General features: G+C 45.6%; 1 long non-coding RNA gene across 1 annotated transcript; it reads right to left on the reverse strand.

Annotated features, from left to right (window-relative positions):
* Positions 1–13,921: 13,921 nt before the first annotated feature.
* LOC142587017 (uncharacterized) lies at positions 13,922–23,945 on the reverse strand. The gene is made up of 3 exons (XR_012829331.1): positions 23,844–23,945; positions 19,918–20,274; positions 13,922–14,341 (listed from the first exon to the last, which is right to left on the reverse strand). It is a non-coding gene; the product is annotated as an uncharacterized LOC142587017 (long non-coding RNA).
* Between the last annotated feature and the right edge of the window lie 3,962 nt (positions 23,946–27,907).

Genomic DNA, 27,907 nt, shown 5'->3' on the forward strand with positions numbered 1-27,907 from the left:
GCCCCCGGATGGGATCACCAGCAATGATGAGCTTCACCAGCAATGAAAAGCTGGTGAAGCTCATCACAACAACAAAATGAAACAAACTCAGCTGAAATCAGGGACGACAGAAATACAAGAAACGAATGAAAAGAGAACATTATTGAGTATTATACATAGCTTATAGCGCATCCAACAATTTTTTCATGTTTCGTTTCGTGGTTGCAGTAAATATATGATCAGATAGGTCACTGAATATTCTTGGACATAAGCATACCTACTAGTTTACCAAATTTTGTGTTGCAGTATGGTACTATAAAATGCAATGTTTTCCGTAGGGTACGAAGAACAACATATCCCTGTTTGAAATCGGGTTTCCAAAAATGTCTTACCACAACCATTTGAGTGAACAAGGTTTGAAATGACGGAAGACCCAGACGTATAAACAAATCACATTGTGAGCCAAGGAAGAGTTATACGCAATGTACTTCAACTACTTTTTAGAATTCTGTCACTTGAACACTGCCATCGAGAAGAGCAAAAACCGAACAATGTAAGGCCATAACATAAGGCACTGTATGCTAAGGGGTGCATGATAGTGATTTTTACACGCGTCAGAACAATGAATTTAATGTTAATAATAGCTTCTACCAGTATATGCGAACAAGATTGTGATGTTCGCTTTTACTGACTACTGTTACAGGCTTCTCAGAAATTTATCGTTTTCTGAGGTCCCGTGGTCCGTAAACTTCCGTGATTGACTGTACATACATTTTATCTTTTGCGTGTATCGCAACGTCTCCTGCTCGTGAGTCCGTGTGCCGTTCATAAACGATTCCAGTATACCTAGCAAGTTAAAACAATGCATCTTGATTTGTTTATTTCATGTATTATTATTATTATTATTATTATTATTATTATTATTATTATTGTTATTATTATTATTATTATTATTATTATTATTATTATTATTATTATTATTATTATTATTATTATTATTATTATCATTATTATTATTATTATTGCTAAAAACATCATTGAACTTGCTCAATGAGATCAGTGGTTTTAAATGAAGTGCTAAAACGCTGTCTTGTTCGTGCCTATAAGTATAATGTATTTGTTTTCGCGACATTCATTTAGGCGGTTACATCTCAGCCGCAGGTTAATATCAATTGACCGTGTTCGTCTTCTCGCTTCTTTCGTCTTCGTCCCTTGCGCTGTCCCCAACCATGGATCAAATAATCAAGCGCTGCCAGTGACTTATACAACGGAAAGATTATGCCCTGTAAAGAAAACATCCGTGTTTCTGCGTAAATGGTTTCGTCATTGATGTGGGGTATTTTAACCGTGCCATTTATGTCGAGTAAAATTTGGCCTGCACCTAGAATTGATCCCCGAGGGCACATCGCTGAGGACATGTGGCGAATCACGCTCAAGTTAAAACACACAAGAGTATACCGAAGCCAGTTATCAGTAACTGCTTTGTAAATAATGCGCATATCTTCCCATTCTATAGTGACCAATCTTACTTAGAAGAATTACATGGCTGGCAGAATCTGAAGCCTTACAAAAGTGTAAAAATATACTTAAACCCGATAACTAATTTTCTACGATTATATTATGCAACCTCATCTCGTTTCCTGCTGTAGTGGGAACTCGATAGCTTGTTTCTTTTTTTAATACAAGCTAATGCTGGGGTAATAATTTCATGCCTATCAAATTACCGACCAAGTGACTGCCTATATTAAGCTGTGCGACTTTTAAGCATATAACATTTCAGTACGTGAAATTACACAGACTACAGCTATGTTAAAGGGGCCCTGCAACAATTTTCTTAAACATAGTAAGCAAACGTTACCGATGTGTCGTAGACGCTGTTTTGAACATGAAGAACCATATATTACTGCACTGCATGCCGCAGAGAATGTACAACAAACTTCTGTCAAATTCAAGGAAAAATTCCTTGCTCTTGCTTTCTCAATGTCGTCATGCAGCTTCATCAAAAGCAGCCGGACCCGCTAACGATATCGGTTGAATATGTGATCATGAGCGCCTTCTCGGTATAATATAATTGCTGATTTTGAGTTAAATAAATGAAAAATATATTTGTCTGCGATCTCGAAAAAACAGGAAAAAAATGATTTCTTCTTTGCACTGCGAGTAGATGCGTGTGCTGCATATGGCCTCCGAGATGGCAGTAGTGTGCTGCGTAGCGTAGTCTACCGCGGCTGCCACGGGGTGGTGCGACGAGCCCTTTTACCGTAAGGTCCCTCGTAAGGGCGCAGCGGTGGCGTAGAGGTAGAACACCCGCCTCGCGGGGAAGAGGTCCGTGGTTCGAATTCCGGTGCCGCGCAATTTTCCACCGGATTAAAAAAAAAGCCGCGTGTTGATAAAATTGCATAAACAGGCCTGAAGTGCGGCCTGATGCCGGTGACCAGAATCGGTAACGCACTCCCTCACCAGAGCAGGATTGGCCACCCTGGTGCAGTACTTGGCCACAACCTGCATTTGAACACGAAAATCAAACCCCGGTCCTCAGTCCCCAGCAGCTGCGAAGCAATGACCACGGCGACAGTCAGACCTGCGACGCAGCAGACCGTGCTAAGAATCCCTGGCTCCGGACAAGACGCCATTGGAATATGAACCTGGCAACGTTTAACGCTAGAACGTTATCTAGTGAGGTGAGTCTAGCAGTGCTATTGGAAGAATTAGACGGCAGTAAATGGGATATAATAGGGCTCAGTGAAGTTAGGAGGCACATACAGTGCTAGAAAACGGGCAGGTCCTGTGCTACTGGGGCTTAGCGGAGAGACAAGTACTAGGAGTCGGATTCCTGATTAATAAGAATATAGCTGGTAACATACCGGAATTCTATAGCATTAACGAGAGAGTGGCAGGTCTTCTTGTGAAACTTAATAAGAGGTACAAAATGAAGGTTGTACAGGTCTACGCCCCTACATGCAGTCATGATGACCAGGAAGTCGAAAGCTTCTATGAAGACGTCGAATCGGCGATGGGTATAGTGAAAACAAAATACACTATACTGATGGGCGACTTCAATGCCAAGGTAGGCAAGAAGCAGGCTGGAGACAAGGCAGCGGGGGAATATGGCATAGGCACTAGGAATAGCAGGGGAGAGTTATTAGTAGAGTTGGCGGAACAGAATAATATGCGGATAATGAACACCTTCTTCCGCAAGCGGGATAGCCGAAAGTGGACGTGGAGGAGCCCGAAAGGCGAGACTAGAAATGAAATAGACTCCATACTCTGCAAGATAGCGACATCTGCGGCGCGCGCCACCTAGGAAGTTCCTGTAGCAGACGGTGCCCAAGCTAAACCGCGGCGCCGCGGCATTCGTGAGGTGAAAAAATATCTGCACACGCACGGAAATGTTTGACTGTGGTTAAAAATGAAAGAAGGGCCCGAACTGCTAAATCTCGTTTTTTACTTTCAAATGAGCGCTGAAAGAAAGACGCCCAAGAGAGCGGAATGAGGGCTTGATCGCCTCGATTCCGCACGTTTACCTTTCGTTCGTTTGCGCTCAATCACTGCCTTCAGCGCTCAATCACTGCTCAATCACTGCCGCGAGCCTTGGTTGCGCTTAATCCCATTTGCTCTGTGAATTATTTTGCTTGTAAGTGTGCTGCGTACACATAGCGGTTACTTTCAACGAAGAATTCAGGCAAAAAATAGGGCTGACAGTCGCTTGGACCACAAAACTTTCGACATAACGTCGCTGAAACGTTGGTTCAGTGCTACGAGCCAGTGCAACTGTCGTGACATTCAGAAGCGGTGGTATGGATCGTGTCAGCGAGTCTCCTCGACTGTGTTCGGGCTGCCAGCGCGATCTAATCTCGCGGCACGCCAACATCGAGCGTAGTGCGTGCGCGAGTGTGAATGCGGTTGGCTGTTCTCGTGAACCGTGCGACGTCACCACGTAAACTTGAATCATTACACGCATTGTTGTGGTCATGCCTTTTCGCCTCCGTGCACCGCTAAAGCCCCGTAAGAATTAGAGGGCCCTTGTACGAAACGCACACGGATTGGCCTAGCTATTACTGTATTGTGTTTTGATGGAGATCCGTGTATCGCTTCTGGCGTTTTTCTTATGTTAATTTGCATTTGTGTGTTTTTCATCAGTAAAATGGCATCGCCGATTACTGAAACTTCTGCAAGTGTAAGGGAAACTTCGAAGGAACGAGCTCGCAGCTGTATGTAATGTACTTTGATATATTGTATTATACTTTATTATTTGATGGCCAGTATCAGTGGCTATGCAGTATTTGTTTTTAAAAACAGAGTAATGTAGGCACTGAGGAATATATTTATTCACATATGCAACGCACAAAATACGATTGGGATATGTAAAGTTGCAAATGACTTTTTGGAGATATTGTAAAGCGCAGTTGACAACGCTCGCACAAACACAGGAAAGTGTGAAAGTAGAATTCGCTGCTGAAATCTGTGATTTTTGTATCGCATGTAACGCAATGCGCATATTTGTCAGCGAGTTCATGCGCTTCTGCCCCACTATTTACTTGCATGCTAGGTCATACTGCACTTGCTAAGCCAACGGGCTCATTATAAACTAAAATCAATGATCTCCACAAATTTCGGCCGTCAACATTCATGCGCGTGAATGAAAAAAAAGATTATGGGGTTTTACGTACCAAAACCACTTTCTGATTATGAGGCACGCCGTAGTGGAGGACTCCGGAAATTTGGACCACCTGGGGTTCTTTAACGTGCAGCTAAATCTAAGTACACGGGTGTTTTCGCATTTAGCCCCCATCGAAATGCGGCCGCCGTGAGCGGGATTCGATCCCGCGACCTCATGCTCAGCAGTCCAACACCATAGCCGCTGAGCAACCACGGCGGGTGCGTGAATGAAATACTATCGCAGCTCTGCACACACACGTGTATACTTTCTCTCGCACCTTCGTATTGCTCTACGTTACTTTCGTCGCATAGTCGTGCAGTTACGGATATGGTTCTGTCTTTCCGTCCAATTCCATGCGACCACATTTATCTTCTGGTTAGGTTTTGTTTGCCGCGCGGGATGCAAAATAACTTCTTGCCGTCCTCCGTCTGACCTCGGCACCCACCCGCACAGCAACAAGACATTTCGGTCCTTCGCATCCTCGGTCATACTGAGCTATTCAGCGGGCTCCATAACGAACTAAAATAAATCATCTCCGCAAACTTCGGCCATGAACATTCATGCGCGCGAGTGAAATACTATCACAGCTCGACGCACGTACGTGTATACTTTCTATCGCACCTTTGTATCGTTCTATGTTACTTGCGTCGCATAGTCGTGCAGTTACCGGCCGTTCAAAGTCCTTCCGTCCAATTCTGTGCAAGCGTACCTTTCTTCTGGTTAGGTTCTGGTTGCCGTGCGGGATGTAAAATTACTTCTTGCCATCGTTCGTCCGGTTTCGGCACCCAACCGCACAGCAACAATGCCATTCGGCCCTCCCGGAACGAAATTATCGCATTACTGTGCATAGCACAACAGGCGAAACGCACGCATCGCGCCCAGCGCGCAGGAACGTTCATGGCGGCAAAGGGGCGGAACAAGATCACATGCCACCGATTAGCCTATCGCTGGAGTCGTCGGCTGGATCAAAGCCTTTCTGTACTTTAGAATCATTGAGGGATTTTATTTTACCGCCACGACAGTGAACTTCTTGCCGGAGGCTTTGTCGTCTTTTCTTCGCTGCTGTGTAGCTTCCACCCTGCTAGCGGATGAGAAAAGAGAGAGAAAGCCAGGAATCCCTGTGATAGCTCCGCTTATAGTGGAAGGATTAGAAACATCTTTGCGGCATGCGATTTGCGAGACAACGTCCTTCAATAGTGAGGCCATGCTATCATTAGTCAGAAAAAGTGTTTCAGTGCCCTTTTAACGGGCTAATCAGAGGAATATCCAGTGCAGTTGAAAATAGGAGCCAGAGCAATGACTTCCGCTATTCCTTTGATATCTACGAACGGCAATACCATCCCTACTGGGGGCGCTGTTATTGCGAATGAATGAATAAAGCCTTTATTTTAAGGAAGGGGACGGCTCTAGGCCGCTGATGGGGATTAGGAGGGAAGGGAATGTGGGTACCCAGACTGTTGGCTGAAACACTTCTTCATCTCAGTCTGGGATCTTCCGCTTTATGCAGGCTCAGGTGCATGTTCAGTTCCGCCGCTCTCACATTGGCTGATCGACCCCTTCTACACTACTTGAAACAGGCCACTTTGTCTGCCATATGTCGCAATGGCTTTCTGTGTTTCAGGGTTAGTTTGTATTGCAATTCCTAGTGTTCTAATGTCTCCGTGTAGTAGATGCTGAATGTTGGATCTCCCTTGTGAAAAAGCAGCACAGCTCCAAATGAGGTGTTGCAAGTCTGCTCTGCATGACTCCTGGCAATGTGTACATCGGGTGTAAGTCTTCGCAATCGTAGCTTGTCTGGGTTGGTGCCATTTCTCAAGTATGTGTGGTGTGTATGCCGCGTTGGCCATAACCTTATTCAAGAAAACCTCTTCCGTGCGGGTAAGCCCGCCTTTGTCGTCAAACACATGTACTGGTGTAGCTTCTAATAATCTCCGTTTACTGTCTGCTTTTATTTTAGTACGAATGTAATGCATCAGTGCTCTGCTAGGGGAGTCTGCGGCCAATATCTTTAGGTAAGGATTTTGGTCCGCGGCGTTTGGCGAGGAAATGGAGTGTGGGGAGCTGTACGCGTAATCAAGCCCACCCGCTTGCGCGGCAGCTGCGTGAGCGGCTGTGTTTCCCCCATCCGTGCCGGTGTGCCCCGGTGTCCATAGGATTTTAACATTTGTCCCATTGTCCTGTATTCTCTTTAGCTTTTTTTCTGGTGTCGTTGGCCACAGCATCATCTGTCGTAGGCCCCGTTAATTCGCCCACTGCTTCGTACGAATCAGTAAGGATCCGATAATTATTTCGCACACTCTGCTCTACAATGTCTCCCATGTCAATGGGAATGGTGTTGACCGCTCCCCATTTAGCTAAGAGCTCAGCGTGCAAGGTTGCACCCCCAGGAAGCTGACATGTGTGATAGCCATTGTGTTGGGGTGCAGATGTGCTAACCCAGGCCATGCTTGCTATGTCGTTTGTGATTGCAGCGTCCGTGTAGATGTCAGTGGTGTGCTGCGGAGTGCTTAATCCCAATCTCTTTTCAAATATTTTTCTAGCTTCCGCGTTTCGTCTGGCGATAGGGCGTTGTTGCCTCCGTATGCCCAGTGGTGCTTCCCATGGTGGCGTTATGGTCGCTTCCGCGGGCTCTGGCTTCGCATGGACTTGTTTATCCCATGCCATGATCTGTTTTCCTTGGGTCGTGTTTTCCAACCGGGATCGCATTCGAATGCGTGCTTCACTGATTATGTCCCGTATGGGTGGAATCACTACGAGCTTGAGCAGGTCCTCGTTCCTCGTGTGCTTCGGTAGCCCAGTGATCGTACGGAGGGTGTGCCTGTTTAACTTTTCGATGTCGCCGAGGTCTCGTTCAGAGAATTCGTACAAGGGTGCCCCGTAAAGAATCCTTCCAACCGCGACCGCTTTTGCAAGCGTTTGGCACGCTTTCTGACGCGCTCCGCCATACTTGCTCGATATTCGTCTAACCATGTGCAACAGCGGTCTCCATTTTTGCTTTAGTTTGCGAATCCATAGCTGGGGGCTGTTGCAGCTAGCAATCTGTGCTCCAAGAATCCTAATTTGTCCATTGGCCGACGTAATATCGCTTTGGCCGATGTGTAAAGTGATCAGCTTGTTTACATTGGTTGCTTTCTTTCCGTCTACGCTGATCAATTCTGTCTTCTCTGGCGAGAGTTGCAGTGTCCGAGGTTATCTAAAGTGTTGCTAAGGCTCAGGATCGCTGCTTGCAGCTCAGTTTGCATGATCTGTATGTCGGAATAATCCGCCGCATCCGTCCATATTGTTATATCGTCGGCGTAAATAGTAAAACGGGCTGAAGTGTCTCGCTCAAGACTTTCTGCCACACGTGTCATGGCCAGATTGAATAGCATAGGTCCGAGGATGGAGCCCTGGGGCACTCCCCTATCCAAGTAATAGGTCTTCGGACTCCATCCCGGTGCCTTGCCATGGAGCTGAATTGGTCTGCTTTGAAGGAAGCTACGTATTCAATTGTATGTTCTTTGGCTAGGGTACCTGGTTGCCAGTTCCTGTAAGATGGCCTCTTGCTTCACGTTATCGAATGCTTTACGCATATCGACTGCTAGAATATAGTCAGGCATCTGTTTGCGAGACTTACGGTTGATCACTCTGCGGAGCAACCAGAGGCAGTCATGTGTGCCCATGTTCGGCCGAAAACCTGCCTGCGCAGGATTGCGAAGAAACTTATTTCGCTCTTGCTATCAGAAGTTAGAACAATTGAGTTTGATTTCCTCTAACCTAAATAAGTTATAGGTTCTGTATTAGGACTACAAAAAGTGTTAGTTTATCTACAAGTCAAGAAATTGGTGCTGAGTTTGTTTCCTATTATGTCCCTATGTAGTCAACACCATCACTTCAATAGGTGACAATGAGGCTGTGTTGCTTTGGCTACATAGTAGATTATTTACTACGGTCCAGTTTTCTTTGGGGCTTTAGAGAACTTCTTTAGGCAAAACAGATATTGCGTGCTAGTTTGATATGAGCTCGAAAGTTACTTCTCACTTTTTCTCTTCACGGAAGAGTTCTGCGTCTCATGTTTTCATTAATTAGCTAACATTTAATTTCTCTTTCTTTTATTTTCTTTTTTTTTTCGTAAAGTGCTGCAGTCGTCCAAGGCTTCCTAAGTTTTTTTTTTTTTTACATTTCTTCAAACATCGCTCTGGAAAAGTTCTGTTGTATAGATTTTTGAGACGATCGAGCTAGAAGCGTATCGAACAATTTACGAGGATATTTTTTTTTCTTGGAACATCAGCCATGTTTCATTTCCGTACAAGTCAGCAAGAGTAACACTTACATCGTCAGATTTCCTGTATAGTCGAATCGGCTTTTCCATATCAGATCGAGTTGCGAAACGAAGGAGAGGTGCAAAATCAACGGGACGCCACGGGACAAAGCTATGCGTATCGCTTTCAAGATCTGCCCTTTCATTCCGGGGGTCGTCTGCCAAATAAAAATTCACTGAACACGCATTACTTTGAGTTAGAGTGAGGCGCAGCATTGCCCAGTGGTAATAAGCAAAACTCACATATTAGTGCTATCATTTCTTTTATCTTACTTCATTTTAGTTCATTTATTTTCATTAGTAGCGTGTATAGAAAGGTGAAGTATGAATACAAATTCAGAGGTCTCGAAATAATAGTGTCGGGGGATGCTCCTAACAGAAAACAAATAGGAATGAGGAAGAAATGTGGGAAAAAGTGGTTGCTAGCAATATACGGGGGTTCTCTTAATTACCAACAGTGGCATAATAAAACGCAAAAAAAAACAAAGATGTGTGGCAGCAAGTGATTGTTAAGGGACATTACAAATGAAGCTGTGAATGCTGTTTGTGGAGAATGAAATACTAATAATATTGTATTCGATGCAATTCTGTCGGATGCGAAAAATGATAGTGTGATCATTGTAAGGAATGCATGCGTTAATATTGGGCAAAATTATTAATGAATAATAAAGATAAGAACAATCCAACTACTGATCCCTAGGAAACGCTTCTGTTAATAATTTTGGAGAAAGAAACAACCATTCACTTGAACTATTTGTGGCCGGTCGACAATTAAGCGCACAAGTTTGGGCCATGAATGCCATAAGATGGCAGTTATGGAACAATGAAGTGATTAATTGTATTGAACGCCTTAGTAAAATCAACGAACAAAGCACCGACTAAAAGGCTTTCTTTACTGGCTAATAGGTCATCGCCCTTGTCACTCATGCGCGTCTATTTCTAAAGGCCCTGCAATATTAAGTGAATAATACCAAGGACATATATGAACGAGAAGAAAGGGGGCTAACCGAGGTGGCTGATTTTTATTAACCATGTCATACGAAGCCAACAAGCAAAACACGAAGGATAGCATGGGGAAATTCCTTCTAGTTACTGATTGATTTAAAGAAATGATAAATTAATGGAAATGAAAGTGGAAGAAAAAACAACTTGCCGCAGATGGAGAATGATCCCACGTCTTCGAATTACGTGTGCGATGCTCTACCAATTCAGCTAACGCGGCGCCATTCTCCCAACCAGTTTCTGAGGTATTTATGTGTTACTGCTAGAACTAGCCCTGGGAATGTTAGCCAGCGCCACCACTAACAAACTTCGGCGGAGGATGCATCCTTTCTGCCGCAGGCGTTGCCAGTGCATGATCTTTTTGGGTGACGGAAACTGGTCAATAAACCCCCCCGTGCTACCTGAAGGCATCAGTGTTGCCGGATTTAATACCCTCGTTCTGTAATCAACCAGGAGAAAGGGGGTTAACCAAGGGGCCCAATTTTTATTAATCGTAAGAAGCCAACAAACAAAGACACCAAGAACGACATAGGGGAAGCTACTTATATTTACTAATTGAATTAAAGGAATGATAAATCAAGGGAAATGAAAGTGCATGAAAAAACAACTTGCCGCAGGGGAACGAACATAACGAGGGTCTCGAATCAGACAATATTGATGCTTTCAGGTAGCATGTGTGGGTTTATTAACCAGTTGCATTCACCCAGAAAGATCACGTACTCGTGACGCCTGCAGCAGAAAGGATGTTCCACATGCCCCGCCAAGGTTTGTGAGTGGCGGAGCTGGCTAACACTCCCAAGCCTAGTTCCAGTAGTAACACATAAATACCCAAGAAAGTGGATGGGAAAACGGCGCCGTGGTAGCCCAATTGGTTATAGCATCGCACGCGTAATGCGAAGACGTGGGATCGTTCCCCACCTGTGGCAAGTCTTTCTTTTTTTCATCCGCTTTCATTTCTACAAAGTTCCCATTTGTTTAATTCAATTATTAAGTACAAGTAATTTCGTCTATGCTGTCCTTCGTGTATTTGTTTGTTAGATTCTTACGATAAAGATATATAAGACACATGGCACAAAAGCACTGCTACATGAAAGCCAGCGTTTTGTCAACTGTGGTTTTCTTTCGGCGTGGCCACGCACGCTCAAATTCTCAAGACCGAGCTTGTACAAGCGTCTGATAGCTGATATGTTTAGTAGGCTAATGATATCTATTCTAGAATCATTATTTCCTTATAACCCTTATCTTAGTAAATGGTAATCAGCTTGTTTTACACTCTTTCCCTTTGTTTTTCCTACCTTCCTGTCTTAAGAAGAAGCTTTAGCTCGGGTGCTCCTATCTAAATACATGTAAAAGGAGAATTCGTTTTTCTCGGTAACCGCTGCACCAAATTTGACGAAGTTTGTTGCATTTAAAAGAAAAACCTAAACTTTAGTGACTGTTTGTTTCGAATTTTTGAGTTAGGCCGTCAATTTTTTATTAAAGTTTGGCAAAAATCGAAAATTTTCAGAAAACGAAACTACCAAGTTTACAACTCTGTAACTCAGCAACGAAAAATAGTAATACAATTCTGTGAATTGCATCTAATATTACATCTAAAGCGGACAAAATTGATATGTTACACATGAATTTAAAATATATAATAGGAAAATGCAACTTTTGCAAAACCCTTGTAACCAACGTAACAAATTCACGTAAGATGTAAAATGACCTATTGTATTTGTCCGCTTTGAATTATCTAGTGGATGCCGTTTACATAACCACGATATCAGTACTTGATGCAGAGCTATGAATTTGTAAACTTCGTGCTTCTATTTTTTCAAACGGTCTAATATTTGAAAATCGTTCTAAAATAAATTCAAGCCCTAAATCGAAATTCCGCTTCCAGCAGTCACTAGACTTTAACTTTCTCTTTCAAATGCAACAAGTTTCATTAAAATCGCTCCAGCGGTTATCTCATAAAAACGTTGTTGCGTTTTACATGTACTTGAATAGGCCGCGTCGTAGTTGGGCCCGAGCTAAAACTTCCTCTCAAGCCGCCTAATTTACAGCCGGGCTGACATGGCTTCCGCATTGCGTGCAGCGACCATGCACAGTAGACTTTCGCTGTGCACATCATGGTGTTCGGGAGTTCTTCAGGGGCCGTATAACGTAAAACTATTCCAATAGGTTTTTATTCCAATCTCCTGACGTCAAATATGCGTAACCGCCGACGCAAGCATCGGGCGGTCACCCGCAGGATTGTCTGAACAAACCAATCAAATGCTCCCCTCGTTCATAGGAAGTCACTTTTGTTTGCTTGAAAAACGAATAATATTGCCTGCACTGAGCGGCTTGTTTTATCTAATTGGCTCACAAGAGGCGAGGAGCATGCAGAAGTGGAGAGGGATTGGATGGAGCCGAGCCACTGCGCTGACTATCGATAACCGGATGAAGAGGTTGGTGACGGCGTCTGCGATTGGTCCGCTTTGTGTTACTTAGCTTGCGGTGGCTCGTGGACAATCGCGGCGGCATGCAACGGAAGCTTAAGAAGGACGCTAAAACGGGTCCTCAGCACAGAAGAGTTGGCAGAACGAGGTCGTAAACGTGCCGAAAATTCTCGAAAACGTTACACGGCCACCCAAAAAGTTTTATTACACGCAAATAAACCCTTGCTCTCCGGCACGGGCGAGTACCCAGTGCCTGAGCGATCGGCGGCAGCCATCTCTTATTCCTCTCAGAACGGGGCAGCCTGCAGCTATTCAGAAGAAAATTCAGTTTTATTCGGCACATTAATGCATCTTTAACGCGTACGCGTCACTTTGACGTGGTAAGTTCTTGCGGTTTTGTGACGTCGCGTGAGAGGCAGGTGAAGTGGGTGCAGCCCGAAAACTTTTGACCAATAGCCGAGAGTTAATGGCAAGAGCGCGTCAAATCAGAAACAACCATTTTTGTTTTGTTCGGTCAAATTATGCATAATAAGTGTGTACGCGTCATACCAGATGACGAGCTATCGCGGTTTTCGTGACGTCGGGTGACAGACAGGTGAAGTGGGGGTGGTACAAAAAAGTTTTTGATCAATCGCGGTGGGCTCACTGCGGAATTGGAATAGAAAAGTTTGGAATAGTCTTACGTTATAGCGCCCCAGCATACACATGTGTCATGATGGCAATAGATGCAGATAAACTAACGATCTATGTTGTCCGTTTCTTTCTCATGTTATTGAACGACCTCTGATAAATGCTTGTCAGCTTTTGTGCCAGACCGTGATGATGTCGAATCCATAATCATTCCAATGAGCGACAGGAAAGTCAAGGTCCTCGCTCATACAACATTAACAATATTCTGAGAGGCTTAGAACGACACAGCACAAACAGAAACTAATCAGGGAAAACTACCGGTCTGTGTCCAAACAGTAGGTCACATGCGAACATCTGCAACCGTCCTGCTCATCTGCTGTCGAGCCAATAGAATTGATGTGGCCGTCGAGGACAAACTGCTGGTTCTTTCCCGACTATTGCCGAGGTCAGTAGGCCACCTTTGCTGAAGTGTTCCCGGGCCTTGAAGTCCGCTGTACGAAGAACTGGCGCCGGGCAGGAGGCAGCAGGAGTGGAGGGCAGCACGACAGCCCATACTCCACCGCGCGACTTAGCAAGCCTTAGCCTACATGAAGGAAAGGTACCCACCATTTTTTTCTCCGTGTGCCTACGTACATTTCCATTGAGCGGTGGTGCGCATGGGCTGCTTCGCGTTCCCACCTATATGACGATAGCCATAGTCGCAGCTTGTCACGCTTCGTTGGGAGCGCTACTGCAACGTGCTAACGTTTTATTATAGGATAACAAAAAATAAGAAGAATTTGGATTTTTTGTGAGCTTTGGCACCTCTTGCTCGGCCGCGAAATGGCCCGAATGACCACTCTTTCAGTTTATGGATTTTGCCTTATGCTTTAAATGATCGGCAGTTATCAATGTCACTTCGGCGCGTTTCGGGTGAAGCTACAATTTATTCGACTGCACCTTTTTTGAATGGGACTTGGAGTGGCATGCCGGCACAAGCCTCGCCCCTCAGTTGCATTAACTTGAATGCATGTTGTTACCACCATAATGATCTCTGCGGGAAGCTTTGAGAAAAAAAAATGTCTCTAAAATATTACCAGCTGGCTACTCACTTTAATTTGTTCTTGATTACAGATAATTTTTCAGTGAAGGCTTCCGTCATAGCTTTAAATAAAAGCCCTTGTGTCAAAAAGTATCGCAAGGCTTCGCTGTAGAGTCCCTTAATATTTTCACCATCGGGAAGGTAAGCAGAAGGCACGGTTGGAAACGATCCAATAGCATTTTCGTCGTTAGTATAGTGCTTTTGGTCGAGCGAGTATTCAAGCTTTGATATAATGAGCAATAATCGTTGGAGATCCCCAGGACCTGTGCAAAGGAAGCAAGGACAGATTAAGTTTCTTGCTTTTCGTTTAGGAAGAAGTAAACATTTGTTTTTCTCACATAAAGTGTAGCTGACTGCTTGAGCTGTAGAGAATTTAAGCATATAATGCATCTCCCAATTCGAAGTGACTTCCACATACCAAATTTGGGGTGCGGAGTAGGCAGGAACGAGATAAAGAAAATGTGCACCAGCGAGATTGAAAGTAACTTCTATACATTTGAAGTGAAAATTCAACAATCCGAGTTATGGCCTCAAAATATTTGAAAATAAACGAGATACTCGTCTTCCGCAAGCTGAAGCTATGGAAGCTATTGCACGGCCTTTTGATCTGGCACCGTCAATTGCATAAGAGACTTCACAAAAATTGGAGGACGCTTAAGCTTCGCCTTCAAGAGTGGAATGCGATAGCGTTATCGCACCCCGTTCGCACCGCCCACTCATTCACCAATCATGCGGTGAGCGCCGAGCAACGCAGCGTTCGGCGCGGCAACGAAACATGCGCCTGAGCAAGCGGAACGAACCAAAGAACTCGGTGTCTCGGAGGGAGAAACGATCTACGCGAACCAAACGTCGTGATCGGCACGGACAGCTGGGCCGTGACGCGCCATGAAGGCGGACGCGATCATGGTGCTGATGCCTCGATGGGATCGTCCTCTATCTCGCTTGGGAGCATCACGCAGACGCATGACTCCTCGCCAGCAGCACGGCACACATCGCAGGGGACGCTTTCCCACCAGACGCGCTACGGCACAGCGATCACGTCAGAGGAGTCCCGCATCGGACGCTGCACCTAGGAATCGCGCTGTGAGCGGAAAGGGAAGACGCGTCGCCTAAACACGAGAGTTAGAGTGACGCACGCTGGAAGTTGGTAGGGGAGAGAGGGAGAAAACTTATTAAACGCAACGGTATTGGGGCATCCTCGCACCGGTCCCCGCACGACCCCAATGCGTTCAAACGAGACGAAGGGGAGAAGCGGGCGAGTGGCGCGCCACCTGTCGGGACAGCGCCGTACGTGGCGAGTAGGGGTCTTCTGTGTTTGCCACAAGATGGCTCTGCGTGTGCGCCAAGCGCAGAAGAAATGTAGCGGAAACTACGCTACTCGTTTAACTGCGACTTCTGTAATTTACATGCTCATAATTACCGATATACACCACAGTATAACTTTCTACGGCACGTTTCTAAGACAGCACCGCATTCACTAGAGCCGCTTTTGTCCCGATTTGAACCATCGAACTCATGGCTGAGGGGTAGCGTCTCTGTCTCACACTCCGGAGACCCTGGTTTGATTCCCACCCAGCCCATCTTACAAGTTGTTTTTATTTATGAATTGCCTTCCTAGATTTTTCACTCACGGCCAACGCCGCCGACGCCGACGAAATCGGCTTTCCTGCGACGCGAGTTCCTTAACGCTGTCGCGTCAATATTCTTAATTGCACAAGTTCTCAGACAGCGAGACGCACGTTGACGGGTCTGATCGGCGCTGGCTAACACTTGCCAGGGCTCCGCAGACATGGATGGACGGATGGAATAACTTTACTGAAAGGTCCTGCGGGCTACCATAGAGCGGGCCTACTCCCACTTTGGGACCGGGAGTTTTAACTCCCTGGACGCATCGTGGGCTTGCTGGACGGCCTAGAGCTGCTCCGCCAGGTTCGTGCTGCCTAATGCTTCTTCAGCCTGGCAGAGTCTTCATTCTTGTTTGCGTGGATCCGACCCCACGGTCAGAGCAAGTGATGTGTGCTAAGGCAATTTTCGCAATATGATGTTGTGTATAGCTCAGACATGTAGTGATGTAGCCGGTTCTGCGTGGGGTAGGTGTTGGTTTGAAACATTCTGGACGTGAGAGCTTGAGGCCTGGTGAGCTTATTGTGAGGTGTGCTGTATATTCTGCGGTCTAGATAAAAGTGTTTTGTGATTTCTTTGTATTTGGAGGGATGGTCCCGGTTCTCGCTGGAATGGTCACGTCCACAATAGGGGGCGACACGGAGGGTTAGGTCTCGCGCGCTCCTGTGAGCCATCTCATTGAGATTGGGAGGGGCGTCCTCGATCTCTCCGAGGTGTGCCGGGAACCAGCAGATGGTGTAATGCTGCAGCGGTGCGGATGTATTGACTATACGTAGTGCTTGTCTTGCAACGGTTCCTTTCTGAAAGGCTTTGGCGGCCGAGCGTGAATCGCTGTAGACGTGGGTGGTGGTCGGGTCTGTGAGCGTGAGCGCGGTGGCGACCTCTTCTGCTATCTCGGACTTGTGGGTCTTCGCTGTGAGAGCGTTTGTGTCTTGACCTTGCTTATTGACCGTGGTGGCAACGAAGGCCTTCCTGGACGGGTACTGTGCCGCGTCTACGAAACAGGCTAGGATCTTCTTATCACGTATTTCGCGCAGGCGGAACGATCCGCATGCCAGCCTTCTGGGTTCATGTTCCGCGGGAGTAGGCGAACCACAAACACAAATATCCAAGAATATCCCCAGACATAAATATCCAAGAATATGAACCTTCAAACAGTCGCCGCCTTAAGACAATTGGTAGCGCATCGTACACGTTTCCCACGGTGACCAATTTTTTTACGTCCACTTTAATTTCCGTTTAATTTGTCATTTGTACACTACAATTAAAAAGCTTCAAGTAACTTCTCATATGCTTTCCTTGGCTTCATTATCTGTTGACTTCATATGGCTACGATTAAGCACTGAAGTGCTATCCATCGGCGTAAATCACATATGGGCACTCTCTCATGCAAATCTGTGTGACTTGCCGAGATTGCTTAGTGGCTATGGTGTTGGGCTGCTAAGCACGATGTCGCGGGATCGAATCCTGGCCACGGCTGCCACATTTCGATGGGGGCGCAAAACTTCCGTGTGCTTAGAATTAGGGCACGTTAAAGAACCCCAGGTGGTCCAGATTTTCGGAGTATCCCATTGCGGCGTGCCTCATAATTAGATCGTGGTTTTGGTACGTAAAACCCCCAAAATGTTTTTAATCTGTGTGGTTTATTCATTCATGCTCAATATGACGCTAAAATCAAATTATTAAAGTTAAATGTATCAATGGTATAGTTATCATTCTAATACGCCCAAACTTGCGTTTTATGCGAACGACGCAAGCATATTTTTTTTAACGGGTATATTCTTGGCCTACTTAATATGCAAACGCGTAGTTAACTGAGTCAGTAGCATGGCTCAGCAGGAATAGGCAAAAACTAAAGTGATAAAAAAAGCATGCTTTCAAACCGCAAAATAACAAAATAAAATGACAGCAGCAATATTGATGTTACCTTTCAAAGCATTTAATTAAACGGGTTGAATTGGTTAAGTTCTTTCTATTATTTCAATGAATATCGCCATGGACAGATACCATCAAAATATTCTCTCAGATTTCTCTATATCCTGAACTAATTGAAAAATTAGGCCCCTCCTGCCTCTATGTCTGTAAAAACGGCCTTACTTTGCGCTCATTTAATGGCATTTGCATTACTGTTTTTTAGGCAGGATTCCTGCGAACAACAGAAACCTCAATTCAACTCTTATTCTAGAAAAGAAGGCAGTAAGGGCTGTCGCAAACATACCGTATTCCGAAAGTACGGCTACATATTTCATTTCATGGAGTCAAAGGAATGTAAAACAATCATTAGCCTATACCGCTATGTAAAACATTCCTGTCAAGCAGCTAACATACTGAAAACCTAAAATCACAACCGCAAACTAATTGTGAAATGATGTACGTCCCTCCTAGAAAACCGAATAACGAGCGAGGTAAGGACCTTTGTGTCTATGCTTCCTGTATACTGAGAAGGCGAGAGCGCCCCCATCCCTACACACGCAGGTCGTTACCTCAGGTTTAATTCTTGTCATTCTGTCGGCCACAAGACGTCCGTAGTGTCGTCCCTGGTAACACTCGCCATACGTGTCTGCTCAGGCGACGATGCACAGAAAAAGGAATTACGGACGATCCACCGTGAACTAACCCGCAACGGCTATCCTAGTCGTTACATATGCAGGACCAAGAAAACGGATATTAGAGCCAAGCTCAGAGAGCAACACGACAATCTGTTCACGTGCAACCATCCCTTCTGTTCAAGGAATCCGCGAGGCACTGTCGCGTGTATTTTCAAAATACGATATGCGCATTGCCCACATCCCGACCAGCAAGCTCAGGAACCAGCTAATGAATGTGAAAGACAGGTTACCTGTTGAATCATTTCCAGGAGTTGTGTATAAGATACCATGCGCTGATTGCCACAAAGTATATATTGGTGAAACAGGGAAGTTCTCCAGACGCCTCAAGGAACATAAACGTAACGTAAGAAATACTAGACAGTTTTAGTTACACGTACGTAGAGGCTTCACGTACGCAAACTTGAAAAGCCTGCGTACCTTACGTGCACGCCATCTGAAACGCTTTTAGCTACACGTACGCGACGCACGCCAAGAGGGACCCCGTAGCTCCATCTGTCGAGAAATGTGAACACGGCGGTAGCCAATTCAATCCTGTCGCCGTGTTTCGATGCAAGCCGTCTGCGCGCGCGCGGCCCGCTATCGCTTGTTCGTGATCTCGCGGAACTCCCGCGCGAAGCTGTCTACGTGCGCAAGAAACGCACGCAAAGAATTGAATCTCACGTACATCCGTGAGACGCGCGCGCGCCCGCAACGTCCTACGCATGCACATTGCTGGCACGTAGAAGATCTACGTACGCAAAGCCTCTACGTACGTGTAACTAAAACTGTCTAATAGTCACACGACGAACGCCATTGCCGAGCATGCGCAGGAACATAATCACAAGATTGACTGGGACAATGCCACTGCTGTTGCCAAAGAAAAGAACATGTCATCCCGACGGCTGCTAGAATCTCTAATCATTAAATCGACGCCAGCTATGATGCGCCGGAAACCAGGGACTATGTCTGCCATTTACGCACGTTCGTTACGTGACGTGCTGGCTATATAAGTGACGATAATTTCCTGTCCAAGTCAGTGATCAAGGAACTCGTACGCGGTTCCGAAACGTCGCATTATTCATCAGACTTGGTCAGTGACCGTGACCCCCTTCATTCCCATGCCTGACCAGACGAACTTTCGTCGAACCCTTGATTATATTAAATAATCTGTATATCATAACCTTGGATTTTTATGCAGTCTAACATCGCTGAGGTTGGTCTTTAACGTCGCCAATCATTTACGAAGAATGTAAGTGCAACCAATTTTAATAACTGACTATTGGCGCATGTTTCTTGCGAAATTGAAGCCGAGAGCAGCAGAATGCACATGCTTCTTAGATATCCACCTTATCCACTAGATAAATCTATTCATCTGCACATCACGCGACCAAAAAGATTGAGCGGAAGAAAAATAGCAATCCTGGTGGAGCATTGGGTGTTCGATATTTTAGGCACCATACGAAGCCAACACACAACATGAAGCTAACGGCAAAAGAAACCCACACATCGTTATTGGCTTTCATGCAAGCCCTATTGTATTTAACAACACGACCCAAGCTTGTACAAAACGCCGAATCATCTAAGAGTTGTGAGAAATATAAAGGCAAATGTCAGAATATCATACGCACCTTTGTAAAGACGAAAGGAGACCCTTCCGGTCGCTTCCACTTTCAAGACGTATTTTATGTTGTTCAATCTCGGAAGCACACACTCTAGATTATAAAACTTTACAGGACACCGCACATTGTAGCGTTCACTTTTCTCGCTGACTTTGCAGCCTCTTGCTCTTTCGAGCGAAGTCAGTCCTTGTATTGACCCAAGAGAAATGACGTTCACAACGACTGCATCGTCTGCATCACTCGAAGGCCTCGTAAAATTGCGAATTACCACGGGATTATATGGTGGCACACTTCCAATAATTTCCTTCAGTCTCCCAAGCGACTCATCAACGTAGTTATCAACATCTGTGTCAAATTTATATTGACCTGTGGTAGAAAAAGAAGTACTTAATATTTCTAGAACTGTACAGTTTTAGAACTTCATTAATGTTATTAAGCTACCTTCTTTCATTAGATGAAACAGCGTGATGCCCACCTAAAGTAACCTTAGAAATATACATAAGTCTAATTTGATAGATATTCGTACACTGTATAAATATTTACCACATTCAGCAGAAAGGTATACACGGAAATGAGCCGACATCTCTTCACTTTGGCGTCTTGAGTGAAACCCCTAACACAACCCGCCGTGGTTGCTCATTGGCTATGGTGTTGGGCTGCTGAGCACGAGGTCGCCGGATCGAATCCTGGCCATGGCGGCCGCATTTCGATGGAAGCGAAAACGCCCGTGCACTTAGATTTAGGGGCACGTTAAAGAATCCCAGGTGGTCGAAATTTCCGGAGTCCTCAACTATACGGCGTGCCTCATAATCAGAAAGTGATTTTGCTACGTAAAACCCTATAACTTAAAAAAAAAACCTAACACAGAGATTAATGGTATTAGAGATACCGATGAGAGAAAAAACATCGTCTGCTGCACTCTGTTTTTATGATGCCCTCGGGAGACAATCATAAAACAAAAAATGAACAACGCTTCAATGCGTGCCGAGCTGCTTAACACCTCCAACCGTATTTTATAGAGATACTTAATGGCCCGGGTTCGTATTCACAATGAAATTCTAGTGCTAAAAGCTTCTGTATGAGCACATGCCGGCAAGTTATGATGTTTGGCATATCATAAACGAAGGCAGCTGGCCACTGGCAAAGAGGACGAATACGCACAAAGACATATTTGCAGCTTCGATATTTTTAAATTTTCTAATCAATTCCCTCATCTTAGAATTTACGCCTATTCAAGAGAGGCCAATACCTATAATTTTCGTTTTCATGTGCTGCACCCAGAGGCAAAGATTGCTTCTAAGTCCTATTTGTTGCGGTTGGATGCGTTTATTATAGGTTGTATTGTGAAAAATGATAGCGAAGGTGTAGCTACCGTTCAGCTGAGGCCCGATTTAGTGACAGTATGCTTCCGATTCGTTGGCTTTCCTTGACATGATTGCTGAGCTTTGTGCCTTCTTCAGCTGTCGTTAGAGATAATGTCGACACTGTCAGTTTCATTGTTGCAGTGCACATTTATGAAACTGTTTATCGATGATAAAAGAACTTCCCAAACAAACAATTTAGCCATTGTACACACTAACCTATACGTTTAGCGTCCATGCGATTAGTCAATTTGCTTCATGCATCGTGCATTTGATATATGCATGCGTTATGAATAATATAAACAGGCCTACGCAGAGGAACAATGACCTTGTTATCGGTAGTATCCTTGTATAACGTGTATAACGTGGCTAAGAAAAAGTCACAAACGTGACGAGAGCGTGAGCAGCACCCAAGCAAATACGACTTTATTTTCTAACAACGAACGAGCGGGCCTCGCCAATATGTAAAAGAGCGCGTCGTTGTATAGGCTATAGAAAACGTTGCATACTCTCTTTGCGTAACAAATTTTAAATAATAGTCATTCTTGTTATAGCTTGCTTTTTAAAGTAAATAATGTCTTGTCCTTCTGTTATTTTTCAAGTAATTTACGTCGCTGTTTGTCGTATTTTGTTTCACATTTTACGAAAAGGTTCATTGCCTCTACAATAAATTTTATGGTTTTGTTTTTTGGCTTCTTACTCAGTAGCTTCGAGCGGTAACGCCTTTTCGCAATATCTGAAAAAGAAAGAGGTCAGGTTGCTGCTGTTACACGAAAAAAATCAGGGGTGCTCACACTACAAATGGAAGCAAAGGCAACCTGGCGCCGGCGGAAGCCGAACCCGCAACCTCAATACGATTTTTTTTTAAATCAACTTATGGGGTTTTACGTGGCAAAACCACGATCTGACTACGAGGCGCCCTGCAGTCGTGTACTCCGGAATAATTTGGAGCACCTGGGGTTCTTTTGCCGCACACCTAAAACTAATAACTCGGATGTTTCGGCATTTCGTCTCCATCGAAATGCAGCCGCAGTAGCCGGGATTCGATCCCGCGACCTCGTGCTTAGCAGCCCAACAACGTAGCCGCTAAGTAACCACAGCGGGTCAACACAGTTCCGTCACTGGAGCTCGGTTAGTAGTCTTTTCCATTTGGCGCCCTGATGGGTGAGCATTCCGACTCCCCTTCCCTCTCTTGCCGACTTTGTTCTGTTGCATCCTTCCCAAACGTAATTCTCAATCACTGGAGGCGTTTCCCAGACTCTAAGGTGCGTTTCTGTAAACTCATACACCCCTATCTGTTCTCACCACCATGGCCCATGCGGAAATTGTTGGTTAACCTCCTACCGGCAGAAAAGTTGTCTTCTCTACTAATTTACTTTCCCTTGCCCTTTAGTAAAGTCAGAGTGGGCGAATTCACAAACTCTTCGTTCTCAATAGTTGTCAGCCATTGGGCGGTCTCCTTAGCTTAATAGAATGTCCAGTATCAACACTGGCTGGAATTCCAGTATAAGAACATATTATGAATACGGGTCACGTAGTACTATATCGCAAATTTTACCCCCATTCACAATTAATTATTCCCTTCAATAAAAAATTCCCTTCGGCATTATTTGTTTTCTTCAGTTTCACCGGCTGTTGGCTTCATGTGGTTGCTACTAAAGAAACTACGCACATTTGGTGTGCAATGGGCACTTATGAGAAATGACGAACTTTGGTCACATCAACTAAGCTCGTAGTTTCCGCCTCAAGGGGATGTCGGGCACACCCGTTGCGGTAACCCATGCCTACGACGTTGCGCTGTGAGCTCAAGGTAGCGAGTTCGAGTCGAGCCGCGGAAGCCGCATTCCGATGGCGGTGGAAGGCAAAAAACAAACCTGTACCGTTCATTGGGTGCCGGTTAAACAACCCCACAGTCCGCAGGCGGTTAAATCTAACCGGAGATCCCTATTGGGGCTTCCTTCATAATGAGATCGTCCTTTTGGCACGTAGAAACCAAGGATTCATTTTGTAATTTAGTTGTCAGACACATGAAAACTTAAGACCACGTGATAGAATTTCGCGTATTTTTTTTTTTTTTTGACGTCTCCAGTTTTTATATTATAAGCCTGCGGAGCCTTCGCCGGTCTCGAACGTAACGACCATACGTGTCGCAGACATGAACGAATCTCTCGTGAATAATGCGGCGGAATCGAGAAGCACCTCTGCCGTACTAGCTAGGCGGAGGACCAAGCGACGCTTTTATTACAAAGCCCTCGGGTAGAGCACGAGAAAGAAGAGGAGATCTAGCAACTAAAGAGTGACTGCAATGTTTGTACTTTATCCGCAAGTCAGAGCGCATAATATATTAATATCTACAGCCGACGTAACCAAACGCGCTATATACGTAGTGCGTAAGTAATCGAGTACCGTGAAGTATGCACGATTAACATTAAGTATTCATAAAATCCATAGTACCCAAAAGACATTGAAATATCATATAAAAATGCGTGCAACAAACTGTTGTGACTCTGTAAAAGACAGTTGTTTAGGTAATTACCTAAAAAGACACCCTCAACTTAATATCGTTTACATTACCTTGTGTCGTGGTCTCACTTAGCAGACAAATTACAAGACCTGCTATGATCCTCCTCATTGTGCACGTTGAGGTTCACACGAAAGACTGCTCGGTGTTCATTGTGTATCCACGTTTAAACATGGGCGAAAAACACACGCGGCACTTAGTGTGACAGAAGGAGCGCCTTCGAAAACGTTTTGCCATTAATAGAAAGGTAAGTAAGGCACTTGCGAACCGTAGAGTTTGCATTTACGAGCTTACGGGCATGAGTTTGAATCGGCGCGCATAGAACAGTGACGCATCGTGCGACCTTAGCTTTGCGAACGCCGTAGCTAGAATATTTACCAGAAGAAACTGAGGCACTAGTGTCTACGGGAGATACAAGCATGGTGGTTCAGACAGCGTGGGAATGATGCTAATTACATGAATTTGAATAAACTTCGTCCCTACGTATTCTGGCGGTTTCCTGTCATTGCAAATGGTCCACCTTAAAAAATATTTTGTCGCAAATGCAATAATTTGCATTTATTCTGCATTTTAAATAAATAATAATATTTGGGGTTTTACGTGCCAAAACCACTTTCTGATTATGAGGCACGCCGTAGTGGAGGACTCCGGAAATTTTGACCACCTGGGGTTCTTTAACGTGCACCTAAATCTAAGCACACGGGTGTTTTCGCATTTCCCCCCATCGAAATGCGGCCGCCGTGGCCGGGATTCGATCCCGCGACCTCGTGCACAGCAGCCCAACACCATAGCCACTGAGCAACCACGGCGGGTTATTCTGCATTTTCGCACGGCGTTGTTGACTTCGGAGTTTTCAAAGTTAGGACTGTTTCAAAATTCTGGTTTAAAAGGGCACATTACGCGTAGTATAAAAAGCCGCATGAATGTATGAAACTCCAAGTCCGAAGGTTACAAAAAGACACGTACTAACCTTAAGCTGAACGATCGGAGCGCCACAGTTCTTTCTATGGTATAAAGGTTACAAACAGGGATAAGGTGACTCAGAAGGGCTGGCCAACGTTTCAATAGAAGGACCTATCTTCGTCAAAGGCGGCCTCGTCATCCTCAACATGTTAGTTTTGAGGGGTTAGTACAGTGACGTCACGTGCGGTTGTCGGTCGCGGCTGGTTGTAAAGGGAGAGACTTCAAAGAGAATGGGCGCTGTCTCCTCATTCTCTTTGAAGAGGAGACAGCGCTCATTCTCTTTGCAGTCTCTTCCTTTACAACCAGCCGAACTTACAACGCCATGTCAAAGCGCGAGAACGGACGCACGAAATTCACGTCGTCGTGATTATTACGCCGGTAAGCCCATCTTTAAAAGAAAAATTGTCATAAAAGTGTGAGATTACACTGGCACGGTGTGGCAACGCTATTTAGGCATATTCCTCACCCTTTATTAGGTTATTTGCACAATATATTTCTTGAAATATTTTACAGAGACCCTCTGTGCGTCTTCAGCTATTGTAGCCGACTGCTGGTGCTTCGAAAATATTCGTAATTATGCCTGAAAATATTGTTTTCCGCTCCCACCTCATCTTCCTTTAGAAGAAAATGCGTAGCGCCATGCCAACGCGGTCATCCGCGGAAAATTAAAGCCCTTTCTCTAGAGCACAGGACGAGCTTTGTCCTGTGTACTGTGGCGGGCCCGGGCTCGACTAGGGCCCGCCATATTAAGTCGGGGCCCGACCCAGACCCATGGCTCCAATTCCGGGCCCGAGCCGGGCTCGTGTCTGTCTCACCAGGCCGTGACTATATGAAAAGTCCAGGCCCCTACCGCCTGAGGTACTTAGTCTATAGGTGCCTTAAAACTGTCATTGCTTCGGCGGTGTGTTCGAAGACATTGGGATAAAAGTGCACGCAGCGACAATAAAACACCGCCAACAACATTTTCCTACAAAGCACGCGTATATAGCTAATCAGAAAAGGGCCGACAGAAGCTAAAACCTGGGTTAAACTTTTCTGACGAAGCATTTTGTTGTGCACAAGGGTGCAGAACTCTTGCGTTGACTCCGTGTTGCAAACCCCATAGAATTATGCGCAGCGGTGAAACGTGCGACAGTGTCGCCAGTAGTCCAAGTGTTGACACGATAACGAGGTCTATCAAGACTGCTAATCGGCCTACAATGTCGAATTCCCGCTTAACAATAGTTCAGGGGAAACGCAAGGGACAAAGAAAGGAAGAACACAACAACACGAACGCTCGTTGAATGCCAGCTGGTCGCACGCTTATCTGACAATATGCGGAGGCGACATGCCACCGTACGCGGAGTACGACACAACAGCTGCTGCACAACGGGAACAGCGCCGTGACAGACACCTTCCGTGTCGCTGCGCTGTCGGGAACTTTAGCAACGGCATTACTGATGTCGCTGCTCGATGAGGTACGAGGTGAGACCGACGGAAAAGAAAATGGTCAACATTTTGGCGTTTGGCGGCGCCATATTTTAGCCCAACGTTCACTGTTCTCTCCTCCCAGACCAGCGTTTGCACCGCGGTGTGGTAAGCACACAACTTCTGAATAGGCTAAAGCGTGAACGCGCGACGCTAATGGCCGCTGTAGGCTGATTAAGCGGATAACGAGGGGGACTCATTTTGTTACACTGCGCGGAACACGATGGAGCACTGGGTAGCCCGGTCTCCTACCCTGCGTGAGGGTGACTTGGCTTGGACGCTTTTGCTGCTAAACGCAACCTTCCAAGTCTACGAATGCGCGTACTGGGACGGCATGATGGCGGTGGGGCGAGCGCCCCTTCTTTCTCCTAATTGCTATCGCAATCAAATGGCTCCTGTGAAAGTTTATGCAGAAAGAAAGACTTAAAATTTGTTGGCACAAAAGCAGCTTAATGTTCAAATACGCATATTCTGACTTTGGCGCGAAAGAAATTGATCGGCAATGCACTGTCACACCAACCCACATGTGAGCCATGCAATGACTAAATAATTCTCATGCATGAATGTAACGCTCATGAAGAACACCGCAAATGCTGTTAAGGCGGAAGCTATCTATGCGTACTGTGGTGGCCCTAAAGTAGCCGTCAATGCAGCGCGATAAATAAAAAAGCGGCAAAAGGACGCAACTGGAATAAAATAATCGTATCAAGAGCCACGAAATAGTGTAATCGTAAAAATCGGTAACAGCCAGACCATATCAAGCGCGTTATGCAGTATATTTTTTTCCCCCGAGAACAAAGTTTGTTTTCAAAGCGCAGCTCTAAGGCACCCATTCCTCCTAAGAGCGTCGGCGTCAGCGTCATCGGCGTAATCGAAAGAACGAGCACAGCGAAGGATGAAAGAGCGAACGCGGAGCGCAGCGAGTGGTGAAAGACGACGACAGCGAAGAGAGCGCGAGGAGGAAAGTGGAGGGGCAGGGTGCAGCGGAAGAGCGGAACCATGAGGCGGAAAGCTAAGGAGGAGGGCATCGCGAAAACGTGAAAAGAAAAGCGTATAGTGCCGCGCAAGACGGCCTCTGCGGTGACGTCGGCTACGAGATGGCGCCAGAGTAGCGCGCGTCGTCTGTTCACCGATGACGGCACCGATACCTTATATGGAAACAAAGCACTCCATGAGCGGAAGCCTCTCTGCGGCGGCGGCTGCTGTGAATCGCGCCTGCGCGTAACCCACGCGCTGCTTCTCACGATATTCCGACTAGCGAGGCAGTGGCGCCGCACTGAATTAATCGCTCCGTTTGCAACGTGCCACACGAGACACATTGTCCGCGCCAGCCCATATATCGCGAAATGAAAACAGATATAGAGCTGCGCTCGAATTTTGGATCGGGGAGCATCGTAATCGTGGGTGATTCTATTAGTAACAAAGCCACAAAAATAATTAGAGTACGTTTTACATAGAGAAATAAAAGAAGAATTAAAACTCTTTTTACGGTTTTTGGTAAGGTAATTACCGGCCAGTTCGTTGCTACAGACTAACTATAGGCCCGGGCAGGGCTCCAGTCCTCCTCCTCCATTCATTGCATTCCATTCACTCCAACTAGCCCAGCTTTCTATCCTGAGAGCTTTTGCGGCAGATAAACTGCGCATAACTTCGCCATTTCGTAGCTTCTTTTCGGTCATTTCTCGCT

The sequence above is a fragment of the Dermacentor variabilis genome, chromosome 7 (genome assembly GCF_050947875.1).
Source record: "Dermacentor variabilis isolate Ectoservices chromosome 7, ASM5094787v1, whole genome shotgun sequence".
NCBI lineage: Eukaryota > Metazoa > Arthropoda > Arachnida > Ixodida > Ixodidae > Dermacentor > Dermacentor variabilis.